This window comes from Somniosus microcephalus, unplaced genomic scaffold (assembly GCF_052327205.1).
Source record: "Somniosus microcephalus isolate GS21.2 unplaced genomic scaffold, FLI_Smic_1.0 unresolved_chr1, whole genome shotgun sequence".
Lineage (NCBI taxonomy): Eukaryota > Metazoa > Chordata > Chondrichthyes > Squaliformes > Somniosidae > Somniosus > Somniosus microcephalus.
In genome coordinates this window covers 159,763,770-159,780,134 of record NW_028225179.1, presented here as the reverse complement: position 1 = coordinate 159,780,134, position 16,365 = coordinate 159,763,770, and the positions used below count along the sequence as shown (strand labels likewise).

The 16,365-nt window shown below is 49.8% G+C and overlaps 1 protein-coding gene and 1 pseudogene across 2 annotated transcripts in view; one reads left to right on the top strand and one right to left on the bottom strand.

Moving 5' to 3' along the window:
- Nucleotides 1-16,365, bottom strand: part of LOC147096368 (zinc-binding protein A33-like) — a 766,539-nt gene that overhangs the window by 209,676 nt on the left and 540,498 nt on the right. The window lies entirely within an intron of this gene.
- The window catches only part of LOC147096380 (E3 ubiquitin-protein ligase TRIM39-like), a 49,053-nt pseudogene that overhangs the window by 12,756 nt on the left and 19,932 nt on the right, over nt 1-16,365 (top strand). Inside the window, exons 4-7 of the transcript XR_015074888.1 lie at nt 460-647; nt 1,183-1,338; nt 3,582-3,750; nt 5,164-5,337. The product of XR_015074888.1 is annotated as an E3 ubiquitin-protein ligase TRIM39-like (transcript). The remainder of the gene's footprint in view (nt 1-459; nt 648-1,182; nt 1,339-3,581; nt 3,751-5,163; nt 5,338-16,365) is intronic.

Below are 16,365 nucleotides of genomic sequence, written 5' to 3'. Positions count from 1 at the left end.
CTCCATCCCCAGCGCCCGCCGTCTACACCCACCCTTGCCGTCTACACCCCTCTGCCGTCTACCCAACGTCTCCCATCTCCCCACCCCGCTGCCTTCCCTGTCTCTTTTCCCCACCGCACCTCACCCCAGTCTCTTCACCCCATGGCGGCCTCTTCTCCCCACTCCTGCTGGGTCTTATGTGAGCTCTGCTGCAAGCCAGGCACGATAGGTGCCATTACTCACCCCGAATTTGTAGATTAGAACCGAGGACTATTTCTTGTGGTCCTCAGCGTTATCTCCGGGCGCTGCTTCCGCTGCAGCGCTGAGTCGGGGCCAAAATCGACCGGTCATAAACCCTGGAGTGACAGCAGATTCCATGAACACAACCCAGAGCCCGAGTGGTCACTTTAAATGGGAAAGAGTTTGAATAAATCACAGCAAGAAACTAAATCACTGACTGTTATTTTAACTTTCCCCCAGCTCCAGCCTCTCTGACTCTGGATCCGAACACAGCGAATCCCCGGCTCATCCTGTCTGAGGACCAGACCAGCATGAGACTCGAAGACAAACAGCAGCCGCTCTCTGACACCCCGGAGAGGTTTGATTCCTGGCCCTGTGTCCTGGGATCGGAGGGATTCACATCAGGGAGACACTACTGGGAGGTGGAGGTAGGTAACAAGACTGAGTGGGCTGTGGGAGTGACCCGAGAGTCTGCCGGGAGGAAAGGGAGAATCGACCTGAGACCAGACAGGATACTGGATTGTGTGGCTGAGAACCGGAAGTGACAATTTTTCTGGCACCTCCCTCTCACCGACCGCCCCCCACTCCCTCACCCCGAGTGTGGAGCCCCGGAAGATCGGGGTGCACCTGGACTATGAGGGCGGATAGGTGTCATTTTACAATACGGACAACATGTCCCATCTCCACACTTTCACCCACACTTTCACTGAGAGAATCTTTCCCATCTTCAATCCGGGAGCGAATGACGGCGGGAAAAACTCCGCCCCGCTGACGATCTGCGGGGTTAAAGGTCACTAACAGGTCCATCCCATAATTTCACCCTGCCTCCTGCCAGCTGCAAACTGATGGGCGTCGGTCGCAGTCACAGGTGGTGCGGATGGTCCAAATGTCACCTGAGGTCAGGGCGGCTACAACCCAGTGACAATGTCTTGTTGGTGAGATTTGTTTGTTTCATCGGTGCAGGGGAACAAACTCGTGGCAACTGCTCCAGAGACTCCTGTAAAATTAAATAAAAACCTCAAGAACATCGAGAATCATCGGAGCCCAGAGACAGAGGAGAATCAAAACACGGGCAGAAATACACCAAGGGAACCACAGACTCCAGCTGGGAAGTTAAAGGTAAAGAGGGGCAGGGGAGCGGAACTAGGGTGAGATAGAACACCAGTGGGAAGGACATGACAAAGGGACCATCCGAGAGACGGCAAATTAAATAATACCCGAGGGAAGGAAAAAGTAAAAGGGGCACCAGATAGAAGTGAAATCAAAAGGGAACAGGAGGGAGTGTCAGAAACATGGGAAAACCCAGGGGATGGAAATGGTCAGAACATTCAAGCGTGTGGAGTGTTTAGAATAGAGAGTGGACAAGGTCATGTGAAGAGAAAAAGATTGGTGAAGTCAAGCGTAGGTCCCTTGCAGTCAGAATCAGGGGAATTAATAATGGGGAACAAAGAAATGGCAGACCAATTAAATACATACTTTAGTTCTGTCTTCACAAAGGAGGACACAAATAACCTCCCAGAGATGTCGGGGAACATAGGGCCTAATGAGAGGGAGGAATTGAAAGAAATCAGTATTTGTAGGGAAATGGTGTTCGGGAAAATCGATGGGATTGAAGGCCAATAAATCCCCAGGGCCTGATAATCTACATCCTAGGGTACTTAAGGAAGTGGCCCTAGAAATAGTAGATGCATTGCTGGTCATCTTCCAAAATTCTATAGACTCTGGAAGAGTACCCATGGATTGGAGGGTAGCTAAAGATACCCCACTATTCAAAAAAGGTGGTAGAGAGAAAACAGGGAATTACAGACCGGTAAGCCTGACATCGGTAGTGGGGAAAATGCTGGAGTCCATTATAAAAGATGTAATAGCAGAGCACTTGGAAAACAGTGACAGGATCGGACAAAGTCAACATGGATTTACAAAAGGTAAATGGTGCTAGACTAATCTACTGGAACTTTTTGAGGATGTAACTGGTAGAATAGATAAGGGAGAACCAGTGGATGTGGTGTATTTGGACTTTCAGAAGGCTTTTGATAAGGTCCCGCATAAGAGATTAGCGTGTAAACTTAAGGCACATGGGATTGGGGGCAAGGTATTGACTTGGATAGAGAACTGCTTGGCAGACAGAAAGCAAAGAGTTGCAATAAATGGGTCTTTTTCCGAGTGGCAGGCAGTGATTAGTGGGGTACCACAGGGACCGGTCCTAGGACCCCAGCTATTCACAATATGTATTAATGATCTAGACGAGGGAAATAGATGTAATATCTGCAAGTTTGCAGACGACACAAAGCTGGGTGGGCGTGTGTGCTGTGAGGAGGATGCCGAGAAACTCCAGTATGATTTGGACACGTTGGGTGATTGGGCAGAAGCATGGCAGATGCAATATAACGTGGATAAATGCGAGGTTATCCACTTTGGTGTCAAAAACAGAAAGGCAGATTATTATCTGAATGGCAATAGATTGGGAGAAGGGGAAGTGCAACGAGACCTGGGTGTCCTTGTGCACCAGTCACTGAAGGTAAGCATGCAGGTGTAGCAGGTGGTTAAGAAGGCAAATGGTATGTTGGCTTTCGTAGCGAGAGGGTTCGAGTACAGGAACAAGGATGTACAGGGCCTTGGTGAGACCACATCTTGAGTATTGTGTGCAGTTTTGGTCGCTTTATCTGAGGAAGGATGTTCTTGCCATGGAGGGAGTGCAGCGAAGATTCACCAGGCTGATACCTGGGATGGCAGGAATGACGTATGAGGAGAGATTGGGTCGATTGGGCTCATACTCGCTGGAGTTCAGAAGAATGAGAGGGGATCTCATTGAAACGTATAAAATTCTGACAGGAGTGGACAGACTAGATGCAGGAAGGATGTTCCCGATGGCCGGGGAGTCCAGAACCATGCGTCACAGTCTAAGGATAAGGGGTAAGCCATTTAGGACAGAAATGAGTAGGAATTTCTTCACTCAGGGAGTGGTGAACCTGTGGAATTCTCGACCACAGAAGGCAGTAGAGGCCAATTCATTAAATATATTCAAGAAAGAGTTAGATATATTTCTTAAGGCTAAAGGGATCATGTGCTTAAAATCAATCCCAGTCACTTACAGCATGTGAGATTGCCGGGGGAATCACCTAACCATCTCCATTCTGGCCAGGAATAGCGGCGTCTCTATACGCAGCCCTGAAAATCTCCCACCTTTAGTAGAGGCCAGGGAGCAAAGTGTTCAACTTTACATCATCCAGGAAATCCTTGTGGGGGGTGGGGCAGCTTTGCAAATAATGGGGAGCAAAACCGCTTTTGTAAAATTGTACATGTTGAGTAAAGTCACTGGTGTTTGCCTTTTTCCCCCTCCCCCCCCCCCCCCAAATGTGTAGCCTCATCAGACCCTAAACACTGAGACGACACTTCCAGTTGTGAAAACCGAGGATCCTCCGACACCGCCATGCATATTCGAGGACATTCTCAACCCGCCGCTGAATGCGGTTCAGCTCAATGTGGTAAAAACGGAAAATGGGACCTCGCCAGTGAAACAAGGACCAGCAAGTAAATGACATTCTTTTAAAGTGTGAATTAAACTTTTTTTTAAAAAAAAGATTCGTTGAGTACAACTCTGTCTAATTCTCCGAAAGAATACTATGAGTTCTGGCCCCAACAGTTCCACTCTCCAGGTTAGCTGGGCTAACCAGTTGTGTCTACTGCTTTGCCCCCCCCCCCCCCCCACACCCCGGTGCTGTCCTGAGAGTTGGGTCAGACTACCGATGAGGTTTGCCTGCCAGAATCTAAATGGTTGCCTTTGTACGGGAGAAGAAAGTGCTACACCATATATCAGAGGAATGAATGCTACTGCCAGGGAATGGAACTTGCTATCACTTGTATCGAACCTTGGTTAGACCACATCTGGAGCCCCCTGAACCGTTCTGGTCTCCATCTGATCAAAAGGGAGACGGAGCCACTGGAGAAGGTGCAACAAAGGTTCACTAGAAATGAGACCTGGCCTGAGAGGTTCTACCCACCAGGAAAGACTGAACAGGCTGGAGCTCTTTTCTGTAGAAAAGAGAAGGCTGAGGGGTGAGCTGGTCTTTGAGATTATGAAAGGGTTTGATCGGGTAGACGTAGCGAACATGTTTCCACTTGTGGGTGAGACCAGAACTCGGGGGGGGGGGGGGGCCAACAAATATAAGCTCGTCACTAATAAATCCAATAGGGAATTCGGGAGAAACTTCTTTCCCCAGACAGGGGTGAGAATGTGGAACTCGCTACCACAGGGAGTGGGTGAGGTGAAGAGCATTGATGCAGTTAAGGGGAAGCTAGAGAAACACATGAGGGGGAAAGGAATAGAAGGATATGTTGCTGGGTGAGATGAAGGAGGGTGGGAGGAGGCTCGTGTGGAGCATAAACCCCCGCACGGACCTGTTGGGCCGAATGGCCTGTTTCTGTGCTGTTAATACTATGTAATTAAGTACAGATAGCAGAGTAAAGCTCCTTCTGCTGTCCCTCAACAGTGTGCCTCAGGCCCTGCTGCATAAGAGCATCTACAACAGCCCTTGCAGGGCCTCAGCCTGATGTTCCAATTGGTGTTGAATTAGGGGCCGTTACATGCAGTCAGCCGCTATGCAACTGTGATTGATACAGATAAACTGACTTCGCACACGGCCCTTCATTATTCTGAATTAGCAGATGAATTTTGTGAATTAAGGAATAATTCTTTAGCCCTTTTCATCATGCTAAAATGTACCCGGTGGCGTTTTAGGTATTACAAAAAGCGCTGCGTTGATTTAAAGTGTTGCGCAGTCCAGTAGTTGTGTTTTCATTGGATAATGGGGTATTACCCTGTTGCAGTCCGATGCCTGGTGCTGAGATCAGACGGGCAGCAGCAGGAGTTGGATGCGTGTGTTCCGTAAACATCGGGCAGTGTGTCCCCTGCTGTAATTTCACTTTGTTTCTCCTTCGCTGCAGTACAAGCCACCACGACTACCAAGGCCAACAGCATCCTGTGCAGCAAGCCGACCATCCAGCCCAAACCGGTTGTCATGACGATGTTGCCTACCGCCAGCCCAGCAAAGACCATCATTCTTCAGTTGGTGCAGACCGGTCAGCCGCAGAGTCTGCCATTAAAGCAAACCATTCCAGGTACACGTCCGCTGCCTTTTTTAAAAAAAAAAAAAAAAAAAAAAAACAATTATTCAAAGAGCTTTCTTTCATAGACATCCTCCTTCCCTTGGGCTTTTTGGAGAGCCGGGGGTGCAAGCAGACGGACTGCGTAAAGTTTCCCCGCTCAGCAAGTGGAAGCTGGGATTGCAAATCTGGCAGTAACCCCAAGGGCTGCTTTCTCTTTCCGCTGATTCGGTTCTAGAATCGTACAGCACAGAAGGAGGCCATTTCGGGCCCATCGTGCCTGTGCCGGCTCTTCAAAAGAGCGATCCAATTAGTCCCACTCTCCTTTGCCCTTTCCCCATAGCCCTGCAAATGTTCTTCCCTTCAAGTATTCATCCCTTTTGAAAGTTATTATTGAATCTGCTTCCTCCACCCTTTCAGGCAGTGCATTCCAGATCATCGTAACTCGCTGCGTTAAAATAATAAAATCCCATCTCCCCTCTGGTTCTTTTGCCAATGACCTTCAGTCTGTTCTCTGGTTACTGACCCTCCTGCCACTGGAAACAGTTTCTCTTTATTTACTCTGTCAAAACCCTTCATGATTTTGAACACTTCTATGAAATTTCCTCTTAACCTTCTCTGCTCTAAGGAGAACAACCCCAGATTCCCCAGTCTATCCACATAACTGAAGTCCCTCATCTCTGGTACCATTCTGGTAAATCTCATCTGCATCCTCTCCAAGGCCTATTCCCTAAAATTTAGAAGTTTAAGGGGTGATTTGATCGAAGTTTTCAAGCTATTAACAGGAACAGAGGGTAGATAGAGAGAAACTATCTCCGCTGGTTGGGGAGTCTAGGACTAGGGGATAGAGTCTAAAAATTAGAGCCAGACCTTTCGGGAGTGAAGTTAGGAAACACTTCTACACACACAGGGTGGTAGAAGTTGGGAATTCTCTTCCACAAATGGCAATTGATGCTCGGTCAATTAATTTTAAATCTGAGATTGAGAGATTTCTGTTAATCAAAGGTATTCAGCAATATGGGGCAAAGGTGGGTTTATGGAGTTAGGCCACAGGTCAGCCATGATCTCATTGAATGGCGGAACAGGCTTGAGAGGCTCAGTGGCCTCCTCCTGTTCCTGCAAGACGTGTAAAGGGACTCCAGTATAGTAAGCCAAATATATCGGGGCCGCCTCACTCGCCCTTTGATAACATGGCACGGCCTGTAGAACATCCCAGCTTCCTCTTGTAATGCAAGGTTGCCGGTTAACACAACGTATTGCTGTCTGTGATGGAAGATACTTACACACCCAACCCAGGCAATGACTATCTCCAACAAGTGAGAGTCTAACCACCTCCCCATGACATTCAACGGCATTACCATTGCCGAATCCCCCACCATCAACATTCTGGGGGGTCACCATTGACCAGAAACTTAACTGGACCAGCCACATAAATACTGTGGCAACGAGCAGGTCAGAGCTGGGTGTCTCACCTCCTGACTCCCCAAAGCCTTTCCACCATCTACAAGGCACAAGTCAGGAGTGTGATGGAATAACCTCCACTTGCCTGGATGAGTGCAGCTCCAACAACACTCAAGAAGATCAACACCATCCAGCACAAAGCAGCACGCTTGATTGGCACCCCATCCACCACCTTAAACATTCACTCCCTCCACCACTGGAGCACCGTGGCTGCATTCTTTGTGGCAGCCATTTTGTTCCACTCCTTCTGTGAGAGAGAGAGAGAGAGAGAGAGATTTGGAGAGAGACAAAGGGAGAGAGCTTTCTGCTTTGACTCAGTGCTCGCACAGGTACTTCTGGCTTCAGGCCAGAGCTTTGCAACTGGTTTTAACTTTCAGTGCCATAGCCTTGAGTCGCCACATATAATGGGGGCTGCAATAGGTGGAAACGTTGGGTTTCTGCATTGCATTCAAGGGGCTCAGACGCCGAGAGAGAGTGCCAGTCATGGCCAGACGGAGAAGGGCCAACAGGCATCGGCACAGGAGGCCTTACCCACCCAGGATATACCGCCAGCAGTTCTCATATCTCAACATGTCTGAGGAGCAGTGTGTTCGGAGGCTGCGATTCAGAAGGGAGGTGGTCACTGAGATCTGCCACCTGCTTCAGAGAGATCTGTAGCCACAGCTGAGGAGCAGGACGTCTGTCGGTGGCAGTGAAGGTGACAGTGGCTCTCAACTTCTATGCCACCGGCTCCTTCCAATCCGCTACTGGGGACATTGCCAATATCTCCCAGTTCACGGTACATTGCTGCATCCGCCAGGTGACGAATGCCCTCTTCCATGACCCCGGACAAGCAGCAAGAGCGTGCAATGGGATTTGCAAGAATAGCGGGCTTCCCCATGGTCCAGGGCGCCATTGACTGCACGCATGTGGCTTTGCGGGCACCTCTACAGAATGCCGAGGATTACTGCAACCGGAAGGGCTACCATTCGCTCAGCGTCCAGTTGGTGTGTGACCACAGGCAGCTCATACTAGCTGTCAATGCCTGCTTTCCAGGCAGCAGCCACGATGCCTTCATCCTGCGCCAGCCTTCCGTGGCAGACATTTTCGAAGCCCCGGCTCACCCAGGAGGCTGGCTTGTCGGGGACAAGGGCTATCCTTTGTGCACCTGGCTGATAACCCCGCTCCGTGCGCCCAGCACCCCTGCTGAAGAACGATACAATGACAGCCATCAAGCGACCAGGAACATCATTGAGCACACAATCGGCGTGCTCAAGCAACGGTTCCGCTGTCTGGACCATTCCGGAGGAGCCCTACAGTACTCGCCTGAGCGAGTCTCCCATTTCGTTGTCGTGTGCTGCATGCTGCACAACCTGGCTATCCTCAGGACTCAGCCACTGCCAGCAGACATTGGAGGACCACCGGAGGAGGAGGAGGAGGAGCACCAAGACTGGAGGGAGACACAAAGTGCAAGGGCCGTCCGTCGGCGGATTATTGCAAGTCTGTTCTAGGCCCCCTCTCGGAATGGCTTGTGCCATTGAAAGAACATGAATGGAGCCGCTCCGCAAACTCTCAGCCGGTTAAGGCAACAAATAGTTCAAAGTGCAAACATGGACAATCTGAATAAAGACAATTTTTTATTTTACAAACTCTGCCCTTCCCACATGAGAAACAAATAGAGAACCCCCCCAAAAAACAGTCAGACACATAACTGGCTCTCTCAACCTGGCGAAAATGAAAAAAACAGTTAAACAAAAATGACCATGATCCTCGGCCTTCATAGTAAAAAAAAAAACATTTTGCCACACCTTCTACTTTTTCGCCTGCGAGGGTGGTCCGCCTCGCTTGCGCAATTTGCCCCTTCCCGCCCTGCAGCTCCTCCTCGATGGGACCCCAGTGGCTGCAGCAAGGCTGGGGGAAGGCTGCTGAGGGTCAGATGGTGAGTCGGCAGATGCCCTTGGGGGACGGCCTGGACCAGCTCTGGGCCTGGAGGGCCCGGCTGCTGACTGCTCCAACTGCTTGGGTGGCAGCAGTCTGTCCTACGGGTGGTGGCAGCTGCACTGGAGGAGTGACAGTGTTGGCAGCAGGAATGCTGCCAACCTGACAGAGCACAGGCACTCCCTGGTCGGCCGATACACTGGCACTCGCGCGGGCCAGCACTGAAGCATGCGCAGCAATCTGCTGAAGCACAGACTGCTGGGCTGCTGCGGCGCGGCGAGGGCCCCGGCGATTCCTGGCCGATCCAGCGAGGGTGGCAGCAGTTAGTGCCCGTGTGGCCCTGATCTGTGTCTGCATCAGACCAGCCAGTGATTGCATGGCACAACTAAGCACTTGGCTGGAAGCCGCCTGTGCTGCCCCGAAGTCCTGCAGACTCCTGGCCTGTGCTGCCCCGAAGTCCTGAACACTCCTTGACAGTGACTCTATGGAGTCGGGCATCTTTGCCACTGCAGCCATGAGCTCAATGTGCCTGTGCTCAGCCTGCGCTCAGCCATTTCACCAAGGAGCCGCACCTCCTTTGCGCTCACCGTAGCAGGACTGGAGGCCGCACTCGCCCTCCGGGGAGAAGGCCGCCGAGCTTCCCCACCCCTCCCGCGTTGCTGCAGCCCACTGGGCCCCGGAGCTTCAGCGTCATCAAACCCTTCCCCCCCCTGCTCCCCTCCAGGGAAGACGTGCCCCCATCATGGGCCCCCCCCCCCCCCCCCCCCGGTCCGTCGCTGCTGCCTCCGATTGTGGGCCAGCTTGACCTGCAAGAGAAAGGATGGCCTCTGAGTACAGTGTCAAGCCCTGATCTTGCCTGCACTGTCTCCCATGGTGGAATAGCCCTGACCGTGTCAAGCCCTGATCTTGCCTGCACTGTCTCCCATGGTGGAATAGCCCTGACAGTGTGTAAAGTGGTGAATGTGCATGTGATTTTCATGAGAGTCCCATAGCTGTTGGATGAGGGCTGGCCATTGGGGCTTTCAGGACCCTTTGGCCGTAAAGTGAGGTGCCCATGCAGGGCTGAAGAGGATACTGGAAAGAGTACTCACCCCGACAACCCGAGTGAGGTCGATGATGAACTTTCTGCACTGCGTGGGTGTCCTGGGGACCAAGCTGTTGGAGGTCACTCTGTTCGCCACCTCCCTCCAGGCTTTTCTGTACTCGCTGGGCAGCGGCCTCCTGCCACTGTCAGGGAAGAGGACAGGTCGCCTGCGCTCCACTGCGCCAACCTGAAGCTTCAGGGCACCCTCGCTGAAGCGCTGTGCTCGCTCCCTGGCCTTCTCCATAGTCGTGGGCGTAGCGTTCTTGAAGCAGCTCTGTTTAGGCCTAGATTCAGGGCTGCAGTGTACAGGGCATGGGTGCAATCCAAATCGACCCTCCTCTAAGAGCTGACCGGCGCCAGCGTTTCTGCCTCGATCAATAACTCGCCGCACCTGCTGCGCCCGCCCTCGGTGGTAGCGCCTCAGCTCGCCGGCTTAGCGCCTTATGGTAGTCGTGCACCACCTGCTTTAGCGCAGCAGCAACCTCTTGGGGCGATGCAACTCAATTTCGGCGAAGGTGGCGCTAAGTTGCGCCGGCCGCTAAATTTAGCGAACGCCCGGCTGTAGCGCCCCAAATGTGGCGATACTGAATTCCTAGGCCAAAATATCATGGATAGTATCTTTCAGTACTAATTAGTTGCAAAGGAATGCGGTTAAAAGCGGGCCCCGATGGAGTTAGTGTTATTCACGCACCAAATCCATCTTCTAAAAAGCATCAACTGGTCAGCTGAAAATGTCAGCTCCCCGAACATGACCAACACAGGGACCCTCAGATGAACCACAGCCTCCAGAACCCATCGATACTTTGCACACTTCAGCAACAGGAAACACCGCCCTTCCCAGCTGAACCTTTCCTCCTCTACAATACTCATCTCCTGATGCATCTCCACCTTATGTGTCAAACTTATGTCCGTGACCAAGGTCAGGACAGGAAGCCTGGGAGCGAGGCTTTCTCTGCCTGTTGAGGGAGGAGTGGTGAGGGGTATAGAGTTAGCTGGTGTTCACTGTGGACCTGGGGAGCAAGCACTGGATTGCAATCCATTTCCTGAAAGTGTCACCAAGGCTTATTCTCTCAATTTGTTGTATCCGTGTGTTAATGGAGACACGGAATGCAGGAGTAGGTTTCACAGGTGTTTACTGAACAAAGTCTGGAGGTGAACTAACAGATACAAGACACTATACAGGCTTATATAGCCCGAGTGGTCATTACCGGCATTACAGTATACAGGGGCTCTTAAAGGCACATACACCACAATTCCTCCCCTTTTAGACAACCAGTACATCATATTTTAAGTAATCATTAATTAACATATTACAAGAATAATAATCTACACATTTGCTGCAGTTAATCAATTATAAGTCAGTCTCTCTGGAGGCTTCCTGACTCGGTCCAGATAACGCCTCGGTGGTGTAGTAGGTTTTGGTGGTGTTGTAGGTTCTTTTGGCAAGGTCGATTCGGCTTGACTGCCAGTGTCGGGTTCATCTGGTTCCAGTGTCACCGGATCGGAGGTAGATACTATGGGTATCTCTGCTTCATCATTAGGCGTATAGAGTTGCGGTGTAGGTTGTCCCTTTTCGGATGACTCTATGATCTGGTCAGCATGGCGCCTTATTATGCTTTCTCCAATGTCCACGGCATACATCAGCGGTCCTAGTCGTGTGCAAATAGTTCCAGGCTGCCATTTCTCGGTACGGTAGTCCCGGGCCAAAACTTGTTGACCTATCTGGAAGGTTCTAGTTGGCCTTTCATTCATGCCTTGAAATTGCCGGTTCTCCACGTCCCTTCTGATGTTTGGCTTGATCAAATCCAGCCGGCATCTTAGGCTTCTATTGAAGAACATCATGGCGGGAGTTTGGTTTGTAACCACATGTGTTGCATTCCTGTATGCAAACAAGAAGTTATCTACCTTGTGCTGAAGTTTTATGTCTTCATTACCCATGGCTTTTATGGCCTTCTTGAAGGTCTGGACAAACCTTTCAGCCAATCCATTGGTGGCGGGATGGTATGGGGCGGACGTGTAGTGCTTAACCCCATTGTTTTTTAAGAACTTCCTGAATTCTTCGGACACAAATTGCGGTCCATTATCAGAACAGATCTGTTCAGGCAGCCCATTCCTGGCAAATATGGTCCTTAATACTGTGATGGTTTTTTCCGTGGTGGTGGAGGACATCTTTATTACCTCCGGCCACTTGGAGTGTGCATCAACCGCGATTAAGAACATGAGTCCATAAATGGACCAGCAAAGTCGATGTGTACCCTTTGCCAGGGAGATGAGGGGCTTGTGGTGGGGCGTTTTGGACCTTCTGGCATCCTAGGCAGCTCTTGGTCATTTCTTCGATGTCTCCATCAATACCTGGCCACCACACAAACGCTCTGGCTAGGTTCTTCATTTTCACTCCACCCAGATGCCCCTCGTGCAGCTCCTTTAGCACTTTATCCTGGAGTTTGGGTGGAATCACCACTCTGGACCCACACATCAAGGTTCCTCGGCACACTGACAGCTGTTCTCCTCTTTGCGAGAATGCTGGCAACAGTGGTTCGCCATGTGCTGGCCATCCCTTCACCGTTAAATCGTAGACTCGTGAGAGAGTCGGGTCATTCCTCGTTTCCTTTTCAATGGCAGAATTTGTTACTGGTAGACATTCCACTATGGTAGAGTGGAACATCTCCACTGGGTCTACGGTCGGTGCCTCTTCTACCGTTGGCAACGGTAGGCGCGATAAACCGTCAGCATTCCCATGCTGTTTTGATCCTTTGTATTCTATGTCATATTGGTGTGCCCCTAGGAAAAGGGACCACCTCTGTAGCCTTTGCGCTGTCATAATGGGAACACCCTTTTTAGGGTTGAATATGGAGACGAGGGGTTGATGGTCAGTCAACAAGGTAAATTTTTGTCCGTGTAGGTAATGGTTGAATTTCTTCACTCCCCATACCAGGCTAAGTGCTTCCCTGTCGATCTGGGCATAGTTACGCTCAGCTGAGTTCAATGAGCGTGACGCAAAAGCTATCGGCCGCTCCGAGCCATCAGGGAATCTATGCGATAATACTGCTCCTACGCCATAAGGGGATGCATCGCACGCCAGTCTGATTGGCAGTGATGGGTTGTAATGAGCCAAAACTTCCTTGGACGTGATTAAGCCTTTGCATTTATGGAAGGCACGTTTACAGTCTTCGCTCCATTTCCAAATTACTCCCGTTTGTAGCAGTTCATTAAGAGGGTGCAGAAGAGTTGACAAGTTCGGTAAAAATTTATGATCGTAATTTATCAATCCCAGGAACGACCTTAATTGTGAGACATTTTCAGGTGCTGGGGCTTTTATGACCGCTTCAATTTTTTCAGGTGACTTATGCAACCCTTCCTCGTTAATTATGTGGCCACAATATGATATTTGTTTCTGGAAAAATTTGCACTTGGGGCGATTTGCTCGTAGGCCCCGTTCTTTCAGCCTAGTGAGCACCTGCTCCAAATTGGCACGGTGCTCGTTGTCGTTTTTTCCTGTTACAAGGATGTCGTCTAGGTAGCATGGAGTCCCCGGAATCCCTTGGAGGACTTGCTCCATAGCTCTTTGCCAGATAGCTGGAGCTGATGCTACTCCGAAAACCAGTCGATTGTACTGGTACAGGCCTTTGTGTGTATTTATCGTGAGATACTTTTTAGAGGCCTCTTCAACCTCCATCTGTAGATATGCCTGAGCCAAGTCAATTTTGGTGAAACGTTTCCCTCCGGATAGTGAGGCGAAAATATCTTCTATCCTCGGAAGAGGATACTGTACCATGTGAAGAACCGGGTTTACAGTCACCTTGAAGTCCCCACAGATGCGAATTTTTCTCTGTTCTTCAGATTTATCATTATTCAACGTTTTCTACATGACCGGGACGATGGGTGTTGCCCACTCGCTCCAATCTATCTTGGATAATACGCCTGCCTTTTCCAAATTCTCCAGCTCTGCCTCGACTGCTGGACGAATTGCGTATGGCATCGGCCTTGCCTTAAAAAACTTGGGAATATCCGCATCTTCCACTTTTATTGAGGCGGTGACGCCTTTCAAGGTTTAGTTCCTGTTGAAACACTTCCTTGGCGTTGGCCAAGATGTCTTTTAATCGTTCAGGTATGATGTCATCATTTTTTTTCTTACTGGTCACTGTCAGTGCCTGAATGGAGTGCCAGTCTAAACGTATCTTCCTGATCCATTCACGTCCCAACAGCGGTGGACCACCATCTTGCAGAACGTATAAATACAACTTCTGTATTTCCTTGCCGTTGTATACAACAGGCACCTTTTATTTTCCCTTTGGGGTATACTTTCTGCCCCGTATATGTTTTCAAGATAATGGATGTGTCTTTCAAAGGTATATGCGGAAATAGCCGCTCGTAATCCCGTCGACTTATGACGGTCAGAGCTGATCCTGTATCTAGCTCCATTTTAACTGGGGACCCCGCTATCGTGAGGGTAACCCAAATGGTCTGGTAATCTTCTTTGGCAATTACATTATGTAATTTGAGACAGCTTAGTCTCTTGTTTTCGGAGTCGCTGTCGCTCTTCTGGTCTTCGGAGCTACTGTCCGTCATCATTTGTACCTTTCTGTACTTTTCTTTTATTGATTTTTTTTTTTCCTGTCCGTGGATTTTTTTTGTCCAGATCGGCATACCCGTGCAATGTGTCCAATCTTTCTGCATTGCCTGCATGCTTTGTCCTTGAACCAGCAGTCCCTCTGGTCATGGGTGGATCTGCCGCAGCGATAACATCTCTCGAACCCCTGTGTCATTTCATGGGTGCCGAAGTCCTGTGTCTTTTGTTGTATCTCTGCAGCTCCTCTTGCGGCTGCTTCGTATGATACAGCCATACTGAAAGCCTTGTCCAGTGTTAAATCTTTTTCAGAAAGCAGCCTTTTCTGTGTTCCTTCACTTAGGAGACCGCAGACGAATTTGTCTAGAAGATAATCTGCTAGTCCTGCCCCGAATTGGCAGTGCTTTGATAGCTTTCTTAATTTGGTGAGGTAATCAGCGTTACTTTCATTCTTGTGTTGATTCCTCTTGAAGAATTTGAATTGTTCCGCTATAAGCAGCAGTGTTGGGTTTAAGTGCTCCTGTAGGGTATCAACAATTTCTTTAACATTCTTGTCCTTTGGTTTGGCTGGAGTGATTAAGTTTCGTAACAGCCCGTATATCTTTGCGCCCATTAGATTTAGAAGTACTGACGCTTTTTTTTCATTTTCTATTCCATTTGCGGTGCAATATGCCTCCGCTCTTTCCACATATGTGGTCCAATCTTCTATCTCGTTATCAAAAGCATCAATATTGCCAGACTTAGGCATCCTAGAAAAAAAAATGGCGCTTCCCGCGCTTTTCTTTCTTTTCTGCAGAAAAGATATGGCGCTTCCCGCACTTCCCCGCCGCTACTGCCGATGACAACGCTGTTTCCCGCGGCTTCCGTTCTTTTTATTTATTTATTTACAGTTGGAGACTCGTTCCCGCCGGACTCTCTCTCTAGGTCTGAACGCTGACCTGCTCGCAGCGCTGGCCGTCTCCCGAGTGCTCCCTCCCCGTCTGTTACTGCTTGCCTCCGCCTTCGCTGCTTGGCCTCGCTGCAGAGCCAGCAGCTGGAGCCCCAGCCCGACGCCCAGGAAGGATTATTGCAGTACCTGCCACCAGCTTGGCTAGCTGGTGAAACCACAGCTTTTTCTTTTTCTTGATTTTCTTCAACTTTGGACGCCAGAGGAATCGATGTCCTTGAGGTGCTGCCAAATTGCAGGTAAGCCCGTTTCCAATTCGTCGCCACTGTTGTGTCCGTGTGTTAATAGAGACACTGAAGACAGGAGTAGGTTTCACAGGTGTTTACTGAACAAAGTCTGGAGGGGAACTCACTGATACAACACAATATACAGGCTTATATAGCCCGAGTGGCCATTACCGGCATTACAGTACACAGGGGGTTCTTAAAGGCACATACACTACAGTGGGGACACCTCATTCAGGACACAGAACTGAAGCTTCACTTTGGGTTCTCCTGTTATTCGAGATTCTTTAGGATGGAGCGGCCTCCTTCTCCAGGAGTGCGTGTCTCAGAGTAATGGGAAGGTTCCTGTTGATTAGTGTGACTATCCTCTGCTCTTGGGTCAGTAGAAGGCAGCCAGCATTGGTCCCACCCACTCACTCTCAAACTCGGTGTGTTCTGAGGGTGGTGAGGAGGATCTCCTGTAGAAATGGTGCTTCCACCTATCCTTTTATGTCAGTCAGTCAGTTTTGTTTTGTCTGATTATGTGCTGGAGTCTGTTGAGATTCGTGGATATAATTTGATTGATGGACTGTATTCAGGGTGATGTCGGTTTGTTGTCTCCAGGGTGTCTTTTCCTCTTGTGGGTGTCTCTGAATCTGGGGCCGGCCCGGTTGTACCAGTTTTGTTTGAGTTCCTGTCCAGGCTGCTGTTCAGACTGATCAAGTTGTGGGCCACAGCTGCTTCATCCTCTTTTTTTTCCTCTACTTTTTCCCTTGAATTATTTATTCACTGTCCTTCCTTACCTTTTCCCCTGTGGCAGCTCGTTTCCTCACTCCATCTGCGGGATGTGTTCTTCATCCAGTTA